Raw genomic sequence first — 21,155 nt, 5'->3', positions numbered from 1 at the left:
CTAGAAGCATTTGGCTGGTCAAGCTTTTAGGCTTTTGAACTCAGCACAGTTCAGCTGAGATTCATTCGGATGAGGACATAGAGGCTTCCAGTCTGAGGAAACAGGACCAGCTGAGGAATTGTCAAGGTGAGGTGGCTGTGGCTTGTTCTGCTTCTCTGATCTTCCAGCATTCACCCCAATAACTGGCCTCAGGTTTGATTTTATTAATAAGACCATTTAAGATTCCTGCTACATGACATCATCCCACTCTGCCCTGCAGACAAGAAATTCTTCCTAATATTTCTGAGAATCCATTGAGGACATTTTTATAGACCTGTCATCTCTAGTGTTCAAATAGCAGGAGACTCTTTCTTCTGCACAAAATGGTATGATTTTGTTGGAATTGTGAGCTAGAAATAGAAATTAGCTCCAACTTGTGATTCTATGCTTATCTATAAGGAAAACAGTGAAACCCAGCATTTTACCTGATGGCCCAAACCTGGGACAGCACAGACACTTCTTATTCACAGCTGCGGGTAGGTTTTGGTTCAGCTGTGCTGCAAAGTTCGTTTAAATAATTGATGTATTGCTTCCAGTTATCACTTCAAAGTCAACGATAATTGCTGACATGTGTGAAGCATCTTTTATTATAAAACGTGGTTATCTTTTCTGTCATTGAAAGTGATTGTGCTTTCATTTACTATAATGTCTTCCACTCTTTGAAGCATGCCAGGCATGAAGCAAGCATTCAATACTCTTTTTTATTAATTTAAATAAAAACAGTTTGTTCTCTCTCTCTCTCTCTCTCTCTCTCTCTCTCTCTCTCTCTCTCTCTCTCTCTGTGTGTGTGTGTGTGTGTGTGTGTCCCCGAATGTATGTGTGTGTACCACATGTGTGCCGAAGCCAGTGGAGGCAAGAAAAGGGCACTGGATTCCCTGGAACTGGAATTACAGATGGTTATGAGCCTCCATGTGGCTCTGGGAATTGAACCCAGGTCCTCTGCAAGAGCAGCCAGTGTTCTTAACTGAATCATCTCTCTAGTCTAAACATTAAGTATTCTTTAAACAAACCTACTTGTAGTCAGGAGGATGGAAGAAGTCTTGCTACAGCAACTCCATCAGTTTCTTGAGCTCCATGACAGGTGGTCTGCAGAGTTATGTACCAGAAGTTCTTCCCTTGCACGTGTGAGGAAACTTCTCTGATGATGCCTGAGCAAGGCGCTGAACTATGACTATAGCAGTACTGGGACTGGATTACATCTAATGGAGTTGTTGGCTAAAAGGGTCTCATAGGAACCCCCAAACAACCCAGGTTGTTGCCAAGACTATAGGTTGCTCTTCACAAACTGACAGCAAGGCCCCGTTGCTGAAGATAACACCCACACAGCTCATTAAACATGAAGAAGTCAATCTGGTGCCTACACAGAGCCTTCATACCTATATGCTAGCATCCTTGGTATGGGAAGGCACTCTGCATGCTACCAAAGGAGAAATGTAAACACTAACCCAGCCACCACACCCTTTGATCTACATCAAAGTACTGCTTGAAAAATATGCTAGCCAGTGCAGTGAGGGCACAAAGTCTGTGGAAGTAACCAGTCAACATCTGTTTTGACTGAAATCACTCCACAGGATGGAACCCATACTCAACACTGCTTGTGTGACCAAGAATGTAAGACTGGATAGTCCAGGGACTGGAGTAAAGCCAAATATTACTGTTCTAAAACAAGTAGCAATAAAATGACATCAAATACATTATATGAACTTATCCACTACCAAAAATAAAAAAAATCCATGATGGGGTTAGAAGCAGAAAAACAATTAGCTTTATAACTATTCCTTTTTTATAGCTCGTGTCCATTACCTGCATTCCATTCTTTCTCACAGCCTAATATTTAGCCTTTCTTGTTCTCTTTTCTCCATGTTATTCTGTGCCCAAATGTACATCTGTTTACATATATACATATATGATCAGCTAAGTCCCACACATGAGGGAGAACATGCTGCTTTTTTTCTGAGATTGTGTGGTGTCACTTAGTATTACTCATTCTGACTCCACCCACTTTATTTGCTATAGCACATAATTGGAATCCACCTAGGTCTCCTTGAACAGATGAATGGATAATGAAAGTTTGCTTTATGTAAAAATGGAGTACTATTCAGCTCTAAGAGAAAAGGAATCACAAAAGTTCCAGGAAAATGGATTTGTACATTTTAAGCAACTGAATTTGGAGGGTTCAGGTGGTGTTTTGAGAGCTATGGGCCTAACACACTGGAGATCTGGTAGCCCCTGTTTTCCTCTTGGAGCAAACCATGATGTAGGAAGCTAGTTGCCTGGGAAGAAGCTTGAGTGACATCACACAGCAAGTCAGAAGCACATGACCTATTGTCTCAGTCCACTTTTCAAGGAAAGTGAGCATTCATGTCACACAGAAGAGCACCAGGTTCAGTGAGAGAGCTTTTTTCAAAATGTCAAATGGAGAGTGACTGAGGAAGGTACCTGATGTCATCCTCTGACCTCTATGTATGCACTCAGACACATGCACAACCCACGTGAATACAGACATACACTGCGTGTGCGCGCATGCGTGCGCACACACACACACACACACACACACACACACACACACACACACACACGTGTGGAAGAATGGATATCAAACCATTACTCCCCTGTAAAGGACCTGGAGAAGGGAGAACAAGAGAAAAGAAGTCTAAGCAAAGGCAGAGGGTGGGGTGGAAGGTGGGTGTAGATTTACAGCTCTCATCAGGGCACTGTGTAAGGAACCATTTCTTCTCCGGTGAGAATCACTAGTACTTTGTAAGAGACAAAAGCCACACTGTCTTTGTAGCAAGTGTGCATACAAAGATGTTAATCACTCACTTCTTGACTTCCGTCCTTCTGTCCCTGGAGCCCAAGTCCAAGGCTTTGCTATCAACATCCTTATGCAGCACATGTTTAAAATCCACAGCTCATTTCTAAACCATTGCTGCGGGATTTTTGTTTTTTCTGATTTCATTTGGATGACAGCTCTTACTCTGCTCAGGTCAGCAGAAGGTCATGTTAGAGAGAAAATCTGATGTACTTTTATTGACAGTTTATCTCTATTCTTCCCATCCATTCTCCTACCCCATGCTGGCCTACCTTAGAGAGGGCACAAAAAACAAATGGCTGAGAGAGTGTGGCCAGTTCATCCTCACAGTCAGCTTCTGTCTGGGGATCCTTTCCACACAGAAGAAACGCTTGTGCTGTGATTTTGGACACTGGGGTATGGCTGATGATATGTCGGAATGACTTTCTTGTTCTGCAAAGGCAGGAAAGGGAATCATCTGGGGACCTCCCTTCTACCAGAAAACCTAGGGTGTGGCCGACTGGTAAAGGACAGGGAGACACGGACCTTACTGCTCCTGGAACTTCTTCCCAGAGCTGAACAAGAAGAGAAACAGCTGGGGACGATGTGTCTGCAGCTGTGTCTGTACTGCCAAGAGGAGAAGTGTACATGACATTGCCTTTGGCCATTGACAGGAACAATAGAACTTTGGAGAAAAAATTATTATTCCAAATCTTATATTTGGCTCAGTTTGATAAGACATACAGAAGCAGATGCTCTTTGGAATCCCCTTGGAATTTCATGTATACAATGACCAAATAAGAACAAAGGCTGGAATCATATATCAGCCATTCCCTTATCTGTTTATTCAACAAATATTAAAATTCTAAATGTCACGTGGTGTTGTATCTGGAAGATGCAGTTGGAGTTAGGGTTAGGGACTTTTGGACAGAAACATCAGGAAACACTACACCCATGATGTCGGGCAGTTAGTGAAGAGGAGCAAGAAGTCCCGGCCGAGGACCTGATGAAGACCCCAGGGGGGGAAGTGCATGGGACATGTTGGAACCGAGCACCAGAAATCATCAGAGTGGAAAAGCAAAGCTAGAAAAAGTGAGTAGGAGAGATGGCCGCACTGTCACATGGTCACTCATGGGAAAGACTTGGGGTCCTTATGTAAATGCACTTTAAATGTTTTTAATTATGTGTAAGGGTATAGATGTTGTGTGGGGTTTTTAGAAGTGAGTGCAGTGCCTGCAGAGGCCAGAATCAGGTCTCAGATCCCCTGGAGTTGGAATTACCGGAGGCTGTGGAGTGCCAGTGTGCGTGCTAGGAACTGAACTCCAGTCCTCTGGAAGAGCAGGGGATGTTAACTGCTGGCCCATCTCCTCAGCCTCTTCAAGTGAAAGTTAAAGCCATAGATTGTAAGTGGTCTGGTGTCTGTTTGCAAAATAATGTTTCTTTAAAATGCACAAATACAAGATAAACATAAGTCAAAAGATGTTGTTCATTAATGATGAAGTCTCTCAGGTATAAAAACTGTTTTACTACAGAATCCTAACCAACAGAACCAATGCATCCACGTGACTAGGGTTGCTGAAAGAACTCTGTAATCACTTAGACATCTAGCTGGCCAGTGTCCACAAGGGACAAGTGCTCATCTCTCCAGCGGAACAATTTACGTTTATAATGGGCAAGAATTCTCACTGTTGCCAGCTTTCCACAAAGTACAAGGTTCTCTCTCTCTCCTCCCTCTCCTCCACTTTTGTAAACTGATTTTTTTTGTGTTGACATGTAGAGCACTGGTGCTATCACGATGTCTGCACGTATATGTCAAGTACGAGCTTTGAACTAATCGAAGTGACAGGCTGAGCCAGCTCGAAGGGCATGCTAGGCAGTGCACCTTGTACGATGTGGTGCTGCCTTCTTCTGAAAATCTCTCCCACACTCTAAGAGACTCAACGTTTGCTGAACCTCACAGCCAGAGTTAATAATATACCCTGAGGTCACTTAGGACTGCAGTTCTGCTGCGTATTCAAACTGTTTGCTTAACTTGCCTTTAAGTGAACAACCTTACTTGCCTTGGATTCCCATGTAATCAGTGTTTACAACCTAAGATAACGCACAGCTATAATTTCTTTATGTACTCTTCCATATCCCTGACCTGGAATAATGCTGTTGAGAGCTACACAGATTCAAGGCTCTGATGAAAGGACATAAGGAGCCTGGTGCTGGGGCAGACTTGACAAGGTTGGGTCTGGGGCTAGGGACAGGGAGTTACGGCTTCCGTTCCTGGGAACGCAGCTTTCTTCCCTGAAGAGCTGTGGTTATCGGTCCTAAGGCAGCTGTGCCTGGGGTGTTCTGTATTCTTTTTAGCAGCATTGTCTGACTTAGCTCTCTGATGACCTTGGCCCATTCTCCCTCTGCAAATCGTGAGATGCTGTACTCCTTATAAGCTTGCTTGGCCCAAAGCAGTGCGTGTGCAAGACCTTCCGACTCCAGTTGTTCTGTCTTCTTTATCTTCTCATCTGGTGACCTTCCCGCACCTCGGACCCTGTCACTGAAGAATAACCTGCTGATCCAGGTCATAATGCATACATGTTATAACAACTGTTTGCCAGAAACATCAAGTATAGGCTGAACAAAGTCTTATAAAATGGATGTCAAATCTATCATAAGTGTTGAACGTGCCACATGCGGATATTGCTCGATCAACAGTGATGTTTGCCATGCTGTTTGTCATCCGGGTCAGTGGGGTCAGTTGGAGTCAATGACTTCATCCCTTGTAAAACTCTGTTGAAGATTCCTTTAGGCATCCCTCATTCCTTCCCCACACGATGGCTTTCTGGGATGTTCAATAAATATAGAGCAAAGCCCTTTGTCGGGGCAGATACAAACACAGAGAGACTCACAAGACAGCATTCAGGCAGCTCGGACTCAGACTCACACAACAGACAGAAGGCAGTGGGAGACGTGGCGGGGAGAGAAGCACAGAATCCAAATCTGGGCTCATGCTCTGTTAAGTTGCTCCAAGGGGAACTGGTTTTAATTTGTTTTCTTACTGTGACACTAACACATTATTGGTGACTCTGAGTCATCACGAATGCATTTGAAACCGACAGCCTTAGTAGCCAAGTGAGATAAGCCAGCATGGAGGTCAGCCTCGTGGTGGATAAGCGGCCATATGGCGGCCACAGGGCCTTTAGAGAAAGAGCAAGGAAACCCGAGGTGTCAGGGAAAGCATGCTTAGAACAAACACCGAAAGATGAAAATGGGAAGTCGCATTTTTGGCAAGTAATTCGGAACAGCAGGTAGACCTTCCAAGCTGTATGGCCCCAGCAGTCTGACATCTTGCCTATTTCAAATCCTTCCTAATTCTTGACACTACTTCTCATGCTGAGGGTCATTTGCTCAGAGTTTGGCTCGAGAAAGATGCTTGATGCAAACACTCTCTAACGTGGCCCCTCATCCTCCTCGCCCACGGACACTCATGCAGCTTGTAATTCTTGACCCTGGACTATGGGTGTGATGCTGGGAGTCACTTTCCACTAACTAATACAACGTGACAAAGCTGATGTACAGTCAATGATGTCATTAGGTTACTAAATCCTCTTCTGCCCAGGGCATCCTCTGTTTTCTCCTCCTCTGTCCGGCAGAGCCAGCTGTAATCATGTGGGGTCATGGTTACATCGCCCAGCAGCCACACAGGTGGGTTGGGATACTCAGAGGATTGACAGTGTCCAGGGAATGGGTTCGGAACTAGCTGTTCCTCTAGAGTATGTGAAGTGGTTGCAGCCTCAGCCAGCAGGCTCGGCCAGCCTTGACTGTGATCTTGTGAGGAACTGTGGAACGGTGAACCACAGCTGTACCTGCAGCCCCTAGACCCACAGGATGGGGAAGAGAGAAGGCTGTTTGTTTGAAGTTGTGAAGTACTAAGCTAATTATCCGGTCATCCACAGATACACAGTGCAGAATCTATAAGCTCACCAGTGACTGAGGGGTCAAGAGATTTATAGACATCTTAAAATCCATTTGGAGTAAGGATTTTGGAACTGTGGTAAGACTGAGCAACCCCAAGCTCATTATTATAATTTTGGTAAAGTATCTTGACTGGAATTGTTTAGCTCCTCAAGCAACGGGCCTGGTTCCAGACTCTGATTTTCTCTTTAACACACGGGCCAGTGCTCAAATAATCCTTTACTCAAGTTTTCCACAAACATTAATTAATCATGTGCTTGGCTCTGAGGACAAAAGGAAAATATATTGTTTTCTGCCCCCCAGAAATTCATACTGGAATGAAGTCAGTCTACAGAAAAGTAAGTTAAAATGCAGAGTGGGATGGGAGGAGGGTTGTCTGCAGAACATGTGCCTCACCCTAGGCTGCTCCTGTTAAAGCACCAGCCTGACCCAAGAACTCCATTTTTATTTGAAACTGCTTTTTTTTTTAAAGGTGTGTGTAACATGAATCTTAAAAGATCTTATAACAAAAAACCTGGAGCCAAATATTGGGGTGAAAGCTGAAAGATCAGCGAAGCAGAGCAAGCCAGCCACAAGTTTTTACCTCTATGAAATCCTCAGCCTGAGGAGACAGAGTTCCTGTTTCCTCATGCCTTATATACCTTTCTGTGTCCTGCCACATTACTTCCTGGGATTAATGCGTGTGTCACCCCTCCTTGGTTCTGTTTCTCTCATTTGCCCAGTGTGGTCCTGAACTCACAGAGATCCAGACGGATCTCTGCCTCTGGGGTGACAGGATTAAAGGCGTGTGCCACCACGGCCTGACCTCTATGTCTAATTTAGTGGTTGACTCTGCCCTCTGATCCCCAGGCAAGCTTTATTGGGGGTCCACAATGTATCACCACAGCTATGCATTAAGAGTGAAGTAACCAGACTATAAGATCAATTCCTAATGCTTGTCATTTGAACATGTTCTGGAATTCCTAGAGGGGGGCTGGAGATGTAGGTCAGGCAGTGGAGTGCTTGCTTAGCAAGTGCAAGGCCTCACCAAATAGAAATGGGGCGTGGTGGCAGTATGATACCACCATCAGGAGTTCATGGTCATCCTTGGCCACAGAGCACTTCGGAGACCAGTCTGGGCTCCATGAGTTATACCCTGCCTGCAAACAAACACAGACTCCTGGAGAGAAGCCCTTCTACAGCCCACACTCTGCCCACTCTAATCTTTCCTTGATGCTGAGGTCGTGGGTAACCATTGCCCTAAGGCCCATCAACTGTGGTTGTTTTTGCTCTTTCGGGGGACCCACCTCCCAGATCCCCAATAAATCACACTCAGAGGCTTATTCTTAATTATGAATGCCCAGCATTAACTTGGTTTCTTTCTTGCCGGCTTTCCTTATCTTAAATTATCCTGTCTATCTTTGGCCTCTGGGCTTTTCCTGTTCTCTTACTTCTGTAAATCTTACTCTAACTCCTCAGCTCGCTGGTTGTGTAGCTGGGTGGCTGACCCCTGATATCCTCTTCCTTCTCTGACTTTTAGATCTCTTCTCTCCCAGGTTTCTCCGTCTGTTTATTCTCTCTGTCCGCCAGCCCCACCTATCCTTTTTCCTACCTCTCTATTGGCTGTTCAGTTCTTTATTAGACCATCAGGTGTTTTATAGGTACAGTAACATAGTGCCACAGAGTTAAACAAATGCAACATAAACAAAAGTAACACACCTTAAAATAATATTCTACAAAAATCAACCAATGAACTGATTTTAAAACTGTGGTATATATATATATGCACAATAGATTACTATTCAGCCTTTAAAAGGAGACAAATAATATTATGGTGGAAACATGAACAAACCCATAACATATTGTGCTAGGTGAAATAAGCCAGGCACAGAAAAAAAAATACTACACTGTGTCACTTATGTGTGTTCGTGAAATGTTGAAATCATTGAAGCAGATACTGCGATGGTGGTTACTAGAAACTGGAGTACGGCAGAAATGGGAGGTGGTAGCCAAGGGGTGAGGTGTTTCAGCAAGCCAAAAGGAGTATATCCCAAGTATTCGAAGTAATGGATATCTTGATTCATTTGGCTCAGTCATGCTCTTGGGTGACAGATTAAAGATTTGCTTTGTACCTATAAATACATAATTACAAATTTCCAATATTCAATTTGATAGACATATGGGGGCTAGAGAGATGGCTCAGCATTTAAGAACCTTGGCTACTCTTCCAGGGGATCAGGATTTGAGTCCCAGCACCCACATGGTGATTCACAAGTTCAGGGGATCTGCCTCAGGCCCCCTTCTGGCCTCCTTGAGAGCTGCAAGCACATGGTGCATAGATAACATGCTGGCAAATACTCATATGCATAAAGTAAAATAAAGTAAAAACTTTTTAAAAAAAGAGCACATACTGCTCCTGTAGAAGCCCTAAGTTAAATTGCCAACACCCATTCAGATAGTTCACATCCATCTGAAAGCCCTGTCCAGAGGGTCTGATGTCCTCTGTTGACCTCTGCAGACACCTGCACTCACATACATTTACATATAGAACTAAATATATCAAAACTAAATCTTAAATAAATATATGGGTGTTGATTTTTTGTTTCTGTGACAGAATTCCTGACATAACAACGTAAGGGAGTATATATGTCAACTTGACACACAAATTAGAGTTATATGAAAGGAAGGAACTTTAATTGAGAAAAAGCTTCCATAAGATCCAGCTGTAACACAGTTTCTTAGTTATTGATGGGGGAAGGCCCATTGTGGGTGGGGTCATCCCTGGGCTGGTCCTGGGTTCTATAAGAAAGCAGGCTGAGCAAGTCATGAGGAGCAAGCCAGTAAGCAGCACCCATCCATGGTTTCTGCATCAGCTCCTGCCTCCAGGTTCCTGCTCTGTTTGTGTTCCTGTCCTGACTTCTTTTGGTGATGAACAGTGATGTGGAAGCATAAGCTGAACAAACCCTTTCCTCCCCAAGTTGCTTTGGTCATGGTGTTTCATCACAGCCATAATAACCCTAACTAAGATATTATTTTAGTAAATCCTCTCTGGAAATATGAGGTTTTTTTTTATTTTTTTATTTATTTTTATTTTTATTTTTGAGACAGGGTCTCTCTGTGTAATCCTTGATGCCTGGAACTCACTCTATTGGACACACTCACACTGCTTCTGCCTCCTGAGGGCTAGGCTTAAAGGTGTGCTCCACCACAACTGGCAATCTCCTTCACATATATACAATAGAGTTATAGCAGGATTTTACTAACAAAATTATTCTGTGTGGTTGTTCGAGTCATATTTTCTTCTGTATAACAGCACAGTTTTCCCATTGTAAATTGAATAATTATGGAAAACACCCCAGACTCACTTTCAGTAAGCTCATATTAAAAACAAGAAATACATAAACTAAGACTACTCACAGTTTGAATATTATTGCTTTCTATCCCCTAAAAAGCAAATGGGATTTTTTTGGTCTGCTTAGCTTTTAAAATCAGCTAAAAAAAAGCAGTAGGAGAGAATTCTTCTCAACATTTTGGGTTATAATATCTATTCCTGAGAATGTGGAGAAGAGAAAGTTGTATTAATATGTGACTGTCCTGAATAAGAATTTATCCTTGCAATAGATGGAATAAATGAAATTATCAAAGCTATTTTGTTTGACCTCTTTTTTGGGACCAAAGAATAAAAAAAATAGCTTACATCAGGAAATGAAAGTTTATTCTGGTTGTAACCTGATTATTGAGTAACCAGATTCGGTGATACATAAATAGGAAAGGACTCTCTCTTCTTGACAACAACCAGTGAACTCCCCAAATGCCCTGCTACACCCTTCCAAGCCCTTGAACCATAGCCTTGGGTTCTATAACCTTTTAGTAACTTTCAGCTCTGAGAATTTTTAAGTAGTATACTAGATGTTCAGTCAAGATTACTCTAAACTTGTGTTATTTGTGTATGTATAAATTTATTTGTATACATGTGTCTATAGTGTATGTATGTTTGTTTGCATGTGTGTGCACCTCTGTGTCTTCATCTATCACTCCTCACCTTTTTTAAATGCTTATTTATTTAATGCATATGTACCTGAATGTATGTGCTTCATGTGTGTGTGTGCAGTACCAGTGGAGGCCAGAAGGGGGCTCTGAATCTCCTACAACTGGAGTTAAAGATGGTGGTAAGCTGCCATGAGGGTGCTGGGGACTGAACCCTGGGTCATCTGCAAGGGCAGCTAGTGCTCTAACCATTGAGCCATCTCTCCAGGCCCTCAACCTCAGTTTTCTGAAACAGTGTGTCTCACTTAACCAGGAGCTCGGATAGACTAGGGCCAGCCAGACCCTGGGATCTGATATTCCCCCCTGTTCCACCCTCCCATTCACTGTTGGGGTTTCGGGTGTGTGCTATCACAACTGGCTATTTACCTGGGTGCCAAGAACCGAACTCATGTCCCCAAGCTGTGCATCAAGCACTTTACTCACAGAGCCGTCTCTCCAGCTCTTATTGTGTCTTTAATCTCAGTATCTACTATCATGCTCATCTCTAGCAATCTTGTTTTTTTCCCTCAAGTCCATCTTCTGGTTTGTGGGGATCTTAAGACAAAATAAGAGAGGCTGGAGGAAGAGGAGGGCGAGCACATTTTATCCTCCGAGGCATGTCTGTGCCTCTTCAGTGTGAACTATCTATGAGTTCCTAACTGCTCTCCTTTGCAGCCCAGGCCTCTATTTTGCTCCAGTTCCTGATGCAGCAGCATGGTTTATGCCTAAATCTCTCCAATGGCTGTTCAGGTGCAGTCCTGTTCAGTGCTTTCCCAGGCTTTACCGTGCAATTAGTTCTCTGCCTCAATGGTTCACTTTTGCACAGGTTCCTTTAGCCTTTGGGATGTGTCAGCTTGCCCTTCAGCTTTGAGAAAGAGATGTTTGGAAAACCAGAGATGCATTTTTGGCATGGCAGGAACTCCTAGTGTATATTTAAATAAGTGGAAATCAGTACTTCACACTAACTTTTAATAATTGAGAAATCAGCCCTCTGAGCTTTTCCTGTTTATATTTAAATTCTCAGATATCCCCAGGATAGTCTATATCTTCATTTAAAAATTATGTAGTACTCAATCAAAGTACATTATGAACTCTCATGGAAATAGCCTGTCTTAGTTAGGGTTTCTATTGCTGTGAAGAGACACCATGACCACAGCAATTCTTATAAACTGAAACATTTAACTGGGGTGGTTCACTTATAGTTCAGAGGTTCAGTCCATTATTGTGGTAGGACACTGTGGTGTACAGGCAGACATGGTGCTGAAGAAGGAGCTGAGAGGCCTCCATCTTGCAGGCAATAGGAAATGGTTTGAGACACTGGGCAGTATCCTGAGTATAGGAAATCTCAAAGCCTGTCCCCACAGTGACACACTTCCTCCAACAAGGCCATACCCACTCCAATAAAGCCACACCTCCTGATAGTGCCACTCCCTATGAGATTATGGGGGTCAATTACATTCAAAATTACCACATGACCTTATGTAATCCAGTGTGATAGCAATAAAACAAAATAAAACCTAACAATAAAAATACCAACAAAGTATATATTCTTATGTGGATGTAGAAAAAAAATCCTAGGAAACTGGTCAAAATCTAACAGTATGATAGGCATTTTGTGTGTGGAGAGTATGATAGGCATTTGGTGTGTGGAGACACTGGTAGGGTGTGGATAGAGTAAGATGTTTCTAATTGTAGCAAAGTTTTGATGAATTTAGCTTTACTTTTTTGCCCATCCTGTTTTCAGGCCCTGAAAAAAATGAGTGACAGTAGCTAACATGTGGGTTTAAAATAAAGCTGGGGCCAGAGAGACTGCTCAGCAGTTAAGAGCACTTGTTCCCTGTCAGAGGACTTGGGGCTGGTTCCCAGAACCCAGGCTTGGTTGGCACCACCTCCATCAGGTGGCTTACAACTGCCTGTAACCTCAGTTCTTGGGGATCTGACGCCCTCTTCTGGCCTGAATGCACGTCTGCACACACGACAGTGCACCATACATAACACCGTGAAACAACAAGGTCTTCTTTAAACCAAAGTTACATCTACCATATGGAAGGGATCAGTCAGCTCTGTTTTCTTTGGGTAGTTTTCATGGTGTTTTTCGGCATTCCCTACACATTGCCACAAAGTGCTTTTGCATATTTCCCCTACAGAAATTATTCTGTGTAGAGGAAATCTGAAGGACAGTCAACGGTTCACAACTTTGAAGCCATTTCTAGTCATCAGATTTTCCCACAGTAAGGCCAGATTCAAGCACAGAGCAATGAAATGACTGAAGAGGTATGGCTTAGTCAGTGCCTGGAGTCTTGTCTTCCCACTAGGGGTGGGTTTAAGCAGCTGATAACTTGTTTTCAGAAAGGGAATCTTCCATGGTATGAAATGCATCTATTAGCTATTAGCTGTGTGTCACTGGGCGTATTTTCTTGGGCAAGGAATACTTTTGAGAGATTCAGACTCTCTCTTTCTCTCTCTGGGGTGGGGTTCAAGACAAGGTTTCTCTGTGTAGCCTACACTGTGTTGGAACTCACTCTGTAGATCAGGCTGGCCTCAACTCACAGAGATCCACCTGCCTCTGCCTTCTGAGTACTCGGATTAAAGGCATGCACCACCACCGCCCAGCCAGGATTCAGAATGTCCACACCAAAACAAACAACTAAAAAATAAATCATTCAAAGGCTCTCTTAAATTAGAAAAACATAGACTGGTCAATAATCTTAGAAGCCCTGTGAGTCCATAAACACATGTATACGTGCTGTACCTTATGATTCAGGGCATTTGTATGTAAGCATGTGTCCTTAAAAAGTAGGTCTAGGGCTGGAGAGATAGCTCAGTGGTTAAGAGCATCTTGCAGAGACCGAGGTTCAATTCCTAGCACTCACATGGCAGCTCACAACCATCTGTAACTCCAGTTCCAAAGGACCAAACTCCCCCTTCTGGCCTCCACAGGCACTGCACACAGGTGCACATACACATACGCAGGCAAAACACTCACACATATAAAATAAAAACAAATACAAAAATGTTGAAAAGAGGCTTATTTTGAGACAGGGCCTCACCGAGCTCTCTAACCTGCACAGAACTCCCTATGAAGCCTAGGCTGGCTTCTGTCTTGGGATACTCTGTCACCATGCCTGGTTGACCATTTGCTTCTAATAAACTCTAACTAGATGGTTACTACATGCAAATATAAATAGCAACTTGAAGCTTGTTGTAGACTTCTTTCTTTTAAATTGAATCCAGTATCTTCCCAACTTGCAGCACCCAAGCCAGTGTGCCATAGTTAAAAGTATAAATTATAACCCAGACTACTGAATGCTTTCTGTATATTAGAAATTGTTTACAACAATTTATGTGCATTTGGTAATTTAATATGGATAGTAATGATATGAGGAAGATGCTAATAATGTGTATGTTTGTTTGTTTCTTCTGATGAGAAAAACGAGACTTTCTCACCTTGACAGAGCCAGTATTGTATAAACTGATGGCATGACTGCCCCATGGCCTGGCTAAAGGGAAGGTTTTTATTGCAGGTATAACAGAGAGAACAGCAAGAGGCATCTGGAAGAGTCCAGAGGAGTGAGAGAAAGTAATAGACTGAATATGGCCAGGAGACTGGACCTCGCCATGGGAGAAGCAGGGATGGGGAGATGAGAGGGGGAGAAGACACACACACAGAGAGAGAGAGAGAGAGAGAGAGAGAGAGAGAGAGAGAGAGAGAGAGAGAGAGAGAGAGAGAGAGAGAGGAGACACAGAGAGAGAGGACAGAGAGAGGGAGAGAAGAAGGAAGACAAAGAGAGGGAAAGAAAAGGGAGAGAGAGGAAGGGAGGGAGGGAGAGAAGAGAGAGGAGAAGGAAGACAGAAAAAAGAGAGGGGAAGAGAGGAGAAGGGGGAGAGAGAGGGAGGGAAGAAGAGAGAGAGGGGGGAGATGGAGGACTGAGAAAGCATAGCAAAAATAGCAGGGTTATGCAGAGGATGAGTACCTGGGGGGAGGGAAGCCATGAGCTGCGCAAGTTTAGGATAGGGGAGAATCTAAGAAGCGCTAGGACGCTGGCATGGATTCTGAAGTGTGTAAAAGGTACTTGTGGTACTGAGGGAGCCGGAGGTCAGCATGTGCTTTGGTATGCTAATAGATACTATAGATAGCCATATGTCTCTCCTGCCTTTTGGATTTTGGGAAATGGAGTTTCTTTTGGACCTGACAAGCATCTAGCCCTTCAAGAATTCTGTTATTACTTAAGCTGTAAAATGAAGTCTTCAGTTTCCATCCATTTCCTTGGATAGATTAAAAATGCTTAATTGAAGAATTAGCCCTTGTGTGTTTTCTAAGAAGGCTTCCTTGAGGGAACTGTACTTGCTCCTTGCCACGCAGTCTTTGCTTCCTCTGCGTCCCACAAGTTGAGATAGAGGTTAACCACAGTGTTAGCTCTGGATAGAGAGATGGCTCTGCCACGCTTTAGATCCACATCTAGAAGGCCATGCTTACAGGCAGCATAGGCAGAGAATCAGGGCTCTGATCAAGGGCACTGGTAGGAATAAGTCACCTCCTCTCTATTTGAAACCAACCACTCACTATTAAAAGTGCAGTTGAACAGGAAGATACTCTAGTCCATATACATCTGTAAGTTATTCACATCTTTCAACAATAGAGAAATCAACAGTTAGATGGGAATAACGGGGATTCTGAACAGAAGAAACCTATTTTCTATATCTACTCATATCCTATCTGCACAAAAAAAAAACAAATTGAGAACTTTGGGGAGTGGCCTCCAGGACATACAAGATCTACAGTTTTTCAGGTAAGAAAACAGAGAAAATTGCTCCCTGTCACCCCGTTTCTTTCTGTCAGATTCCTCGGTACTTGAAAACTGCTCACTCTGCAAGAATTAAGGTGTTTTGCAAACAGGCACCTATGTAAGATTGTATACAGGCCCCATTCAGCTGCTGCTGCTGCTGGCAGTGGGAGAGGCATGTACCAAACAGGCCTAGATGAATGAATTGTGGCAAGGGGGTGGCTTGTACAACAGGAGACTAGGGACAGGACGGCTTGAATCTGCAACTCTGCAGTTGGGGGCTCCAGTGCCCTCTAAGTTTAATCCTTGTGGATTTCCAGTTCCATGTGAACTCGGGAGCCATGCGTTATTTTGAATACCAAGTGATATTGGAGCAGAAAAAAAAATAGTGAGGAAAACTCTGCAATTTCCTTAAGACTCTTAGCATAGAAAAAAGTTAGTATTTTTGATTAATTGCTATGTGTGCATGTGTGGGTTAGTTCATTATTTTGTAGAGAAGGAAAGCCTGTACCTTTTGGTCAATTGTGGTTGTTGAGAGTTGATAATTTTTATATACTACATCAATAGTAGATAATATATATGTATAGTAGTTGTCTATAATAATTGTCTGTTCATGTGAATAGTGAATATGGATAATAAAATAAATACTTCAACCTTGTATATATTTACAAATTTCCAAGCATAGAAAAACATAGAAAAGAAAAGTGAATGGAGAGATGGCTTAGCAATGAAACCCTGCTTTTGCAGAGGGCTTCAGTTTGTTTCCCGGACCCTCCAGTGGCTTGCAAGCACCTGTAACTCCAGCTCCAGGGACCTGATACCCTCTTCTGGATTCCTTGGGCACCTGCACACATGAGTGCACATGTATGCGCGCGCACACACACACACACATACACACAAGAGCAAATCTTTAGAGAAAATATAAAAGTATTGCTGGCTGGTTGTATCGACGTTTTTTTTTTTTTTTAGATTTTGTTAGCACTATTTATGCTTGGGAATGGCTCACTAAGTACATATTTAAACAAGACCTGTGATCTTGTGTGAAGAGAACACAAAATTGCCATATATTTTTTTACCTATTACGAAATTTTTACTTCAGCACCATGTGATTCTAAAACTTTAATTAGATTCCAGTAATTTATTTGATTATGTCTATGTATATTACTTGAATACTAAGTAAATGCTGTAGCTAATAGCTAGCTCCTGTATCTTTAATCCAGGTATAAATTTTCAAAAATATTTACTTATTTTTACTGTATATTTGAGTGTTTGCCTCCTTCATGTGCATATATGCACCATGTATGTGCAATACCCACAGAGGCCAGAAGAGGGCATTGGATCTCCCAGAACTGAAGTTACAAATGGTTGTGAGACACTATTAAGTGTTGAAAACTGAATCTGCATCTTCTGGGTGAACAGCCAGTACTCTTAACCACTGAGCTATCTCTCCTGCTCCTAGGTCTTTCTTTTCTATATATCCATTTAGTGTTATACATTTCCCTCTAAGTTTTGTTGTTACTGAATCCCACACATTTTGATAAATTGTGTTTTTATTTAGTGCAAAATTCTTATTTATTTTCAATTTCTTTTCTACTTGTTGCTATTTAGTATATAATTTATCTGGGGGTTAGTCAGGTCTCTTTCTAAATATCATTGATATTTAGTCCAGTTTTACCTTAGTCTGAGAGAGACAGTGAATGTGTTATAATTCTTTATTTTCTAAGATCTTGTTGTGGCCCAGAACATGGTCTACTTTGGCAGGTGTTCAGTGTGAACTCGGGAGCCATGTGTAATATGCTGTTGGATGAATTTGCCTCTAGATATCCCCTGATCCAGTTGATTGATGGTGCAGCTGAACTCTGTTTTAGCACAATGTCTTTCTTTTTAGTGGGTGGAGGCCTTTTAGTATGTCCTGTACTTTTTTTCTTGATAGTAGGACGGCATGCACCAGTACAGGGTGCTGCTGTGAGTGGGTGTTGAGAAATACAGTGTCGAGGTGTGCGTGGGAAGTACCCTGAGTTCTCAGGCTTTCAGAAATCCATGCCTGAGGTTCCTGCAGCTTCCACAGTGGGCTTTAGTTGGCATTTTCCCTTCCCCCTGGCCACTCAGGCTCACATAAAACCTGCACAAGGCAATTTCTCTGGAGGGCAGGCCATATTAAGCACAGAATATCTTGGAACGATTTCTTTCCCTGAGCTGGAAACATAAGCGAGTTTTCCCTCAAATATTTACTGTAAGGATCAGACAATGCTTTCAGAAAGAAATGACAGTTGTGTCAGGCCTTGCCGACACTGGCGTTTTCAGTGTGCAGACTGTCCCCTGAGCCTGCAGTGAGCAGTGGGTTGGTTACACTTCTAACTTCCGATGCTGGCACTGGTCCTGCTGAGGGCCTCCTGGGTGTCTGTCCGGGGCTTGGGGGCAGGTGGCACTTCGTGAAGTCACTTGTGTTTTCCAGTTTGCTTCACTCTCTACCTCCTGTTGGACAACAGTGAGTGTCTCACATGCCCGAGCAGAGACTGGAAGTCGGTTTTCTGATTTTCACATTTTTAGCCTTTTGGTGAAAATTTTCACTGTCATGGTTTGCAAGGCCAAGTCCTGCCTGGGCTGCAGAGGAAGTTCAGAGGGGTTAAATGGTGAGGTTTTAAGTGAATAGTATAATAAATAAATGAATAAATGAATAAATGAATAAATAAATAAATAAACAAACAAATAGCTTCAAAATAAAATGTAAGAAGGGGATGGGTAGAGCATTTATCTAGCACACTTATCTAGCAAATTTCATCCCCAGTGCAGGGGGGAAAAAAGCACTTGGATGCCTCAGAGGTTAAGAACACTGGCTGCTCTTGCAGAGAGAGGATCTGGTGCCCACATGGTGGGTCATACACACACACACACACACACACACACACACACACACACACACACACACATTCACACATACACACACATTCACGCACGCACGCATGCACACACGCACGCACGCATGCATTCACACACACACACACTAATTAAAATAAGACCTAAATTGAAGAAAGGTATTTATTTCTCACAGATCCTTTTTTTTTTGTTGTTGTTCTTGTTTCTGTTTATTGAAACAAAGTTACATTCGCTATGCATCCCAGAAAGACCTCCATCTCACAGCCCTCTCCCTCCCACTCCCCACTGCTGAAATTACCGTGGGGGTGGGGCTGTGGCTGCTGAAATTAAAAAAAAAATAAAATACTAAGGCCGGCAGTGGTGGCTCAGGCCTTTGATCCCAGCACTCACTCGGGAGGCAGAGGCAGGTGGATCTCTGTGAGTTCGAGGCCAGCCTGGTCTACAGAGAGAGTTCCAGGCTTGTCACAACTCTGAAGGCACCAGAGTCTAAGATCAAGTCACCACCACATGGCAGTCTGGTGGGTCTCACTCTCTGTTTTATAACGCTGCCTTGTTGGCATGCCCTTACGTGGCAGAATGGAGAAACAAGTGGGCTCCTTCGATCCTTTTATAAGGGTACCAGTCCCATCACTGAGGAGAGACTTTTGGGACTTGGTCCAAGTTTCACCTCTGACTACCACTGCCTAGGGGGTTAGGTTTCAGTCCAGGATACTGGAGGGACACAAATATTTATACCACAGTACCAAAAACACTATACAGCACTGTTTATCATTTGAATATGCCTGATGCTCTAGGCAGGAAAACGGCATTGTTGTGGCTGTTTATACCACCTGACCTGAGCAGCTCATGATTGTTTGGTCTGGGGCGGAAAGGACACATGGAAGCAGCCTGGGATTTGAACTGCTGCCTGCCAGCCATGTAACACCGGAGACAGCTTTAAAATCATGTGCACGGTGGACATATTAGTAACATGTCCATCACAGGGGTGGTATTTCAAAGAAGATGGGAAATGATATTTTATACTACAGAAACTCTAGTTGATTTAACGTTAGTCCCAAGACTAGTCTGTTGTTGTTTTTCCGAGTCAGGGTTTCTCTGTGTAACTGCTCTGGCTGTCCTGGAACTTGCTCTGTGCACCAGGCTGTCCTCAAACAGAGATCTGCTTGCCTCTGCCTCCCAAGCTCAAGGATTAAAGGTGTGCACCACCACTGCCCAGCTTAGAGTCCGGTTCTTAAGGGATTTTCTAATACTAACAGAAAAACTCAAACCCAAAAAGAAGGGGAGTTTATTGGTTTCCATGACTCAAAATTGAAGAAGAGTGTCTGCTGCAGGAGAAATTTGTTCAAGAGGATGGATTATTGTCCTCGGGTCCCACTGTCTGTCTTTCCAGCCTGCTTGCCTATACGTGGCTCCATCTTACCGTCATAAGATGTCAGTCACATGTCAGCCGCTGTAGACAGCGGGCACCTCTGCTAACAAGAACAAATTTCTTTCTAGTAGTTTCTGTGCAAACCATAGGCCGCACCCTAATTGGACCTCGTTAGATGGCATGCTTATTTCTAAAATGAACTGGTTAAAATGACTGACTCAATATGAGTCACAGGAGCCTTCTCCAGGGCCTGGTGGCATAGAATTGTGGTACTTATAACCAAGAAGAGGGGAGCGGGCAATGGGATTAAAAAAAAAAAAAAAGCCCTTCCTACGAAGGGCACTTAGTGTTTCTGAGATGACGCCATTTTGTTCCGAGTATGCTGGACTCAGGAGAGAAAGCTTTCATGGAAGAAACTGCCTCTTTGCTTCAGTCATCTTCTCCTTGTTTGTCTGAAGCTCATAATTACAATGTGCAGTGCATCTTTCCTCTCCTTCTGGCAACTGGCTGTTCCCATCTGTTTTGAATTGAGTGATGTATAGGAAAACCACGTTCTCTTGGGGAGGGAGCATGGTAAGCCTCTCACTGGGTCTGTTTAGCACATTCTTAGTTTTAGCTTTAGGGGAAGATTTATACATGGCCCTAGCCAGCATTCGCCCTGAAACTGCAGATGATTTAAAGTTTCATTGTCCTAAAGCACTTTTCCATGGCTAAACGGAATGTTCTACACTCACAAAGCTATTCTGATGCAGATAGGCTGGGCATTTTACAACACTGGTGTGAGTGAGTTTATATATTTTTTAGAGCTAATTTTGTGTATATTTGCTTATTTTAATAGTAATGCTAACAGTGGCAAATTGAAACCTAAGTAACATTTAGTTTCTGAATCCTGTAAAAAAACAGTCACAGACACGTACTCACATGATTAAGTATTAGTTCTACAGCGGTGAGGAGAACAATTCACTTTGAAAACTGTTCTCTCATCTATTACAGAACACCAAATCAAATCAAATCAAATCTAGAGCTCCCTTTTTGAAGGAGACAGACCATTAAAGATCCCACAACTGGTCAACCAACATGCAGAGGACAGCTGAGTTTGGGATGCCCAGCTCCAGCACAGCCTCTACACCCAAGGCTCAGGGAACCTTGAGAAAGAGGGGGCCTGGAGACAGTAAGAGCCAGCGGAGCAGGGTGTCGGCTGAGAGACCGTGTCCTTTAAATATGACAATGAAGCTGCACCTGTGAAATATCAACACCATGGTGCTGTGGATATTGCTCTATATAAATAAAACACTGATGGCCAGTGACCAGGCAGGAAGTAGGTTGCCAGGCA

Source organism: Peromyscus leucopus, chromosome 6 (genome assembly GCF_004664715.2).
Source record: "Peromyscus leucopus breed LL Stock chromosome 6, UCI_PerLeu_2.1, whole genome shotgun sequence".
NCBI lineage: Eukaryota > Metazoa > Chordata > Mammalia > Rodentia > Cricetidae > Peromyscus > Peromyscus leucopus.
This window is presented reverse-complemented; position numbering follows the sequence as displayed.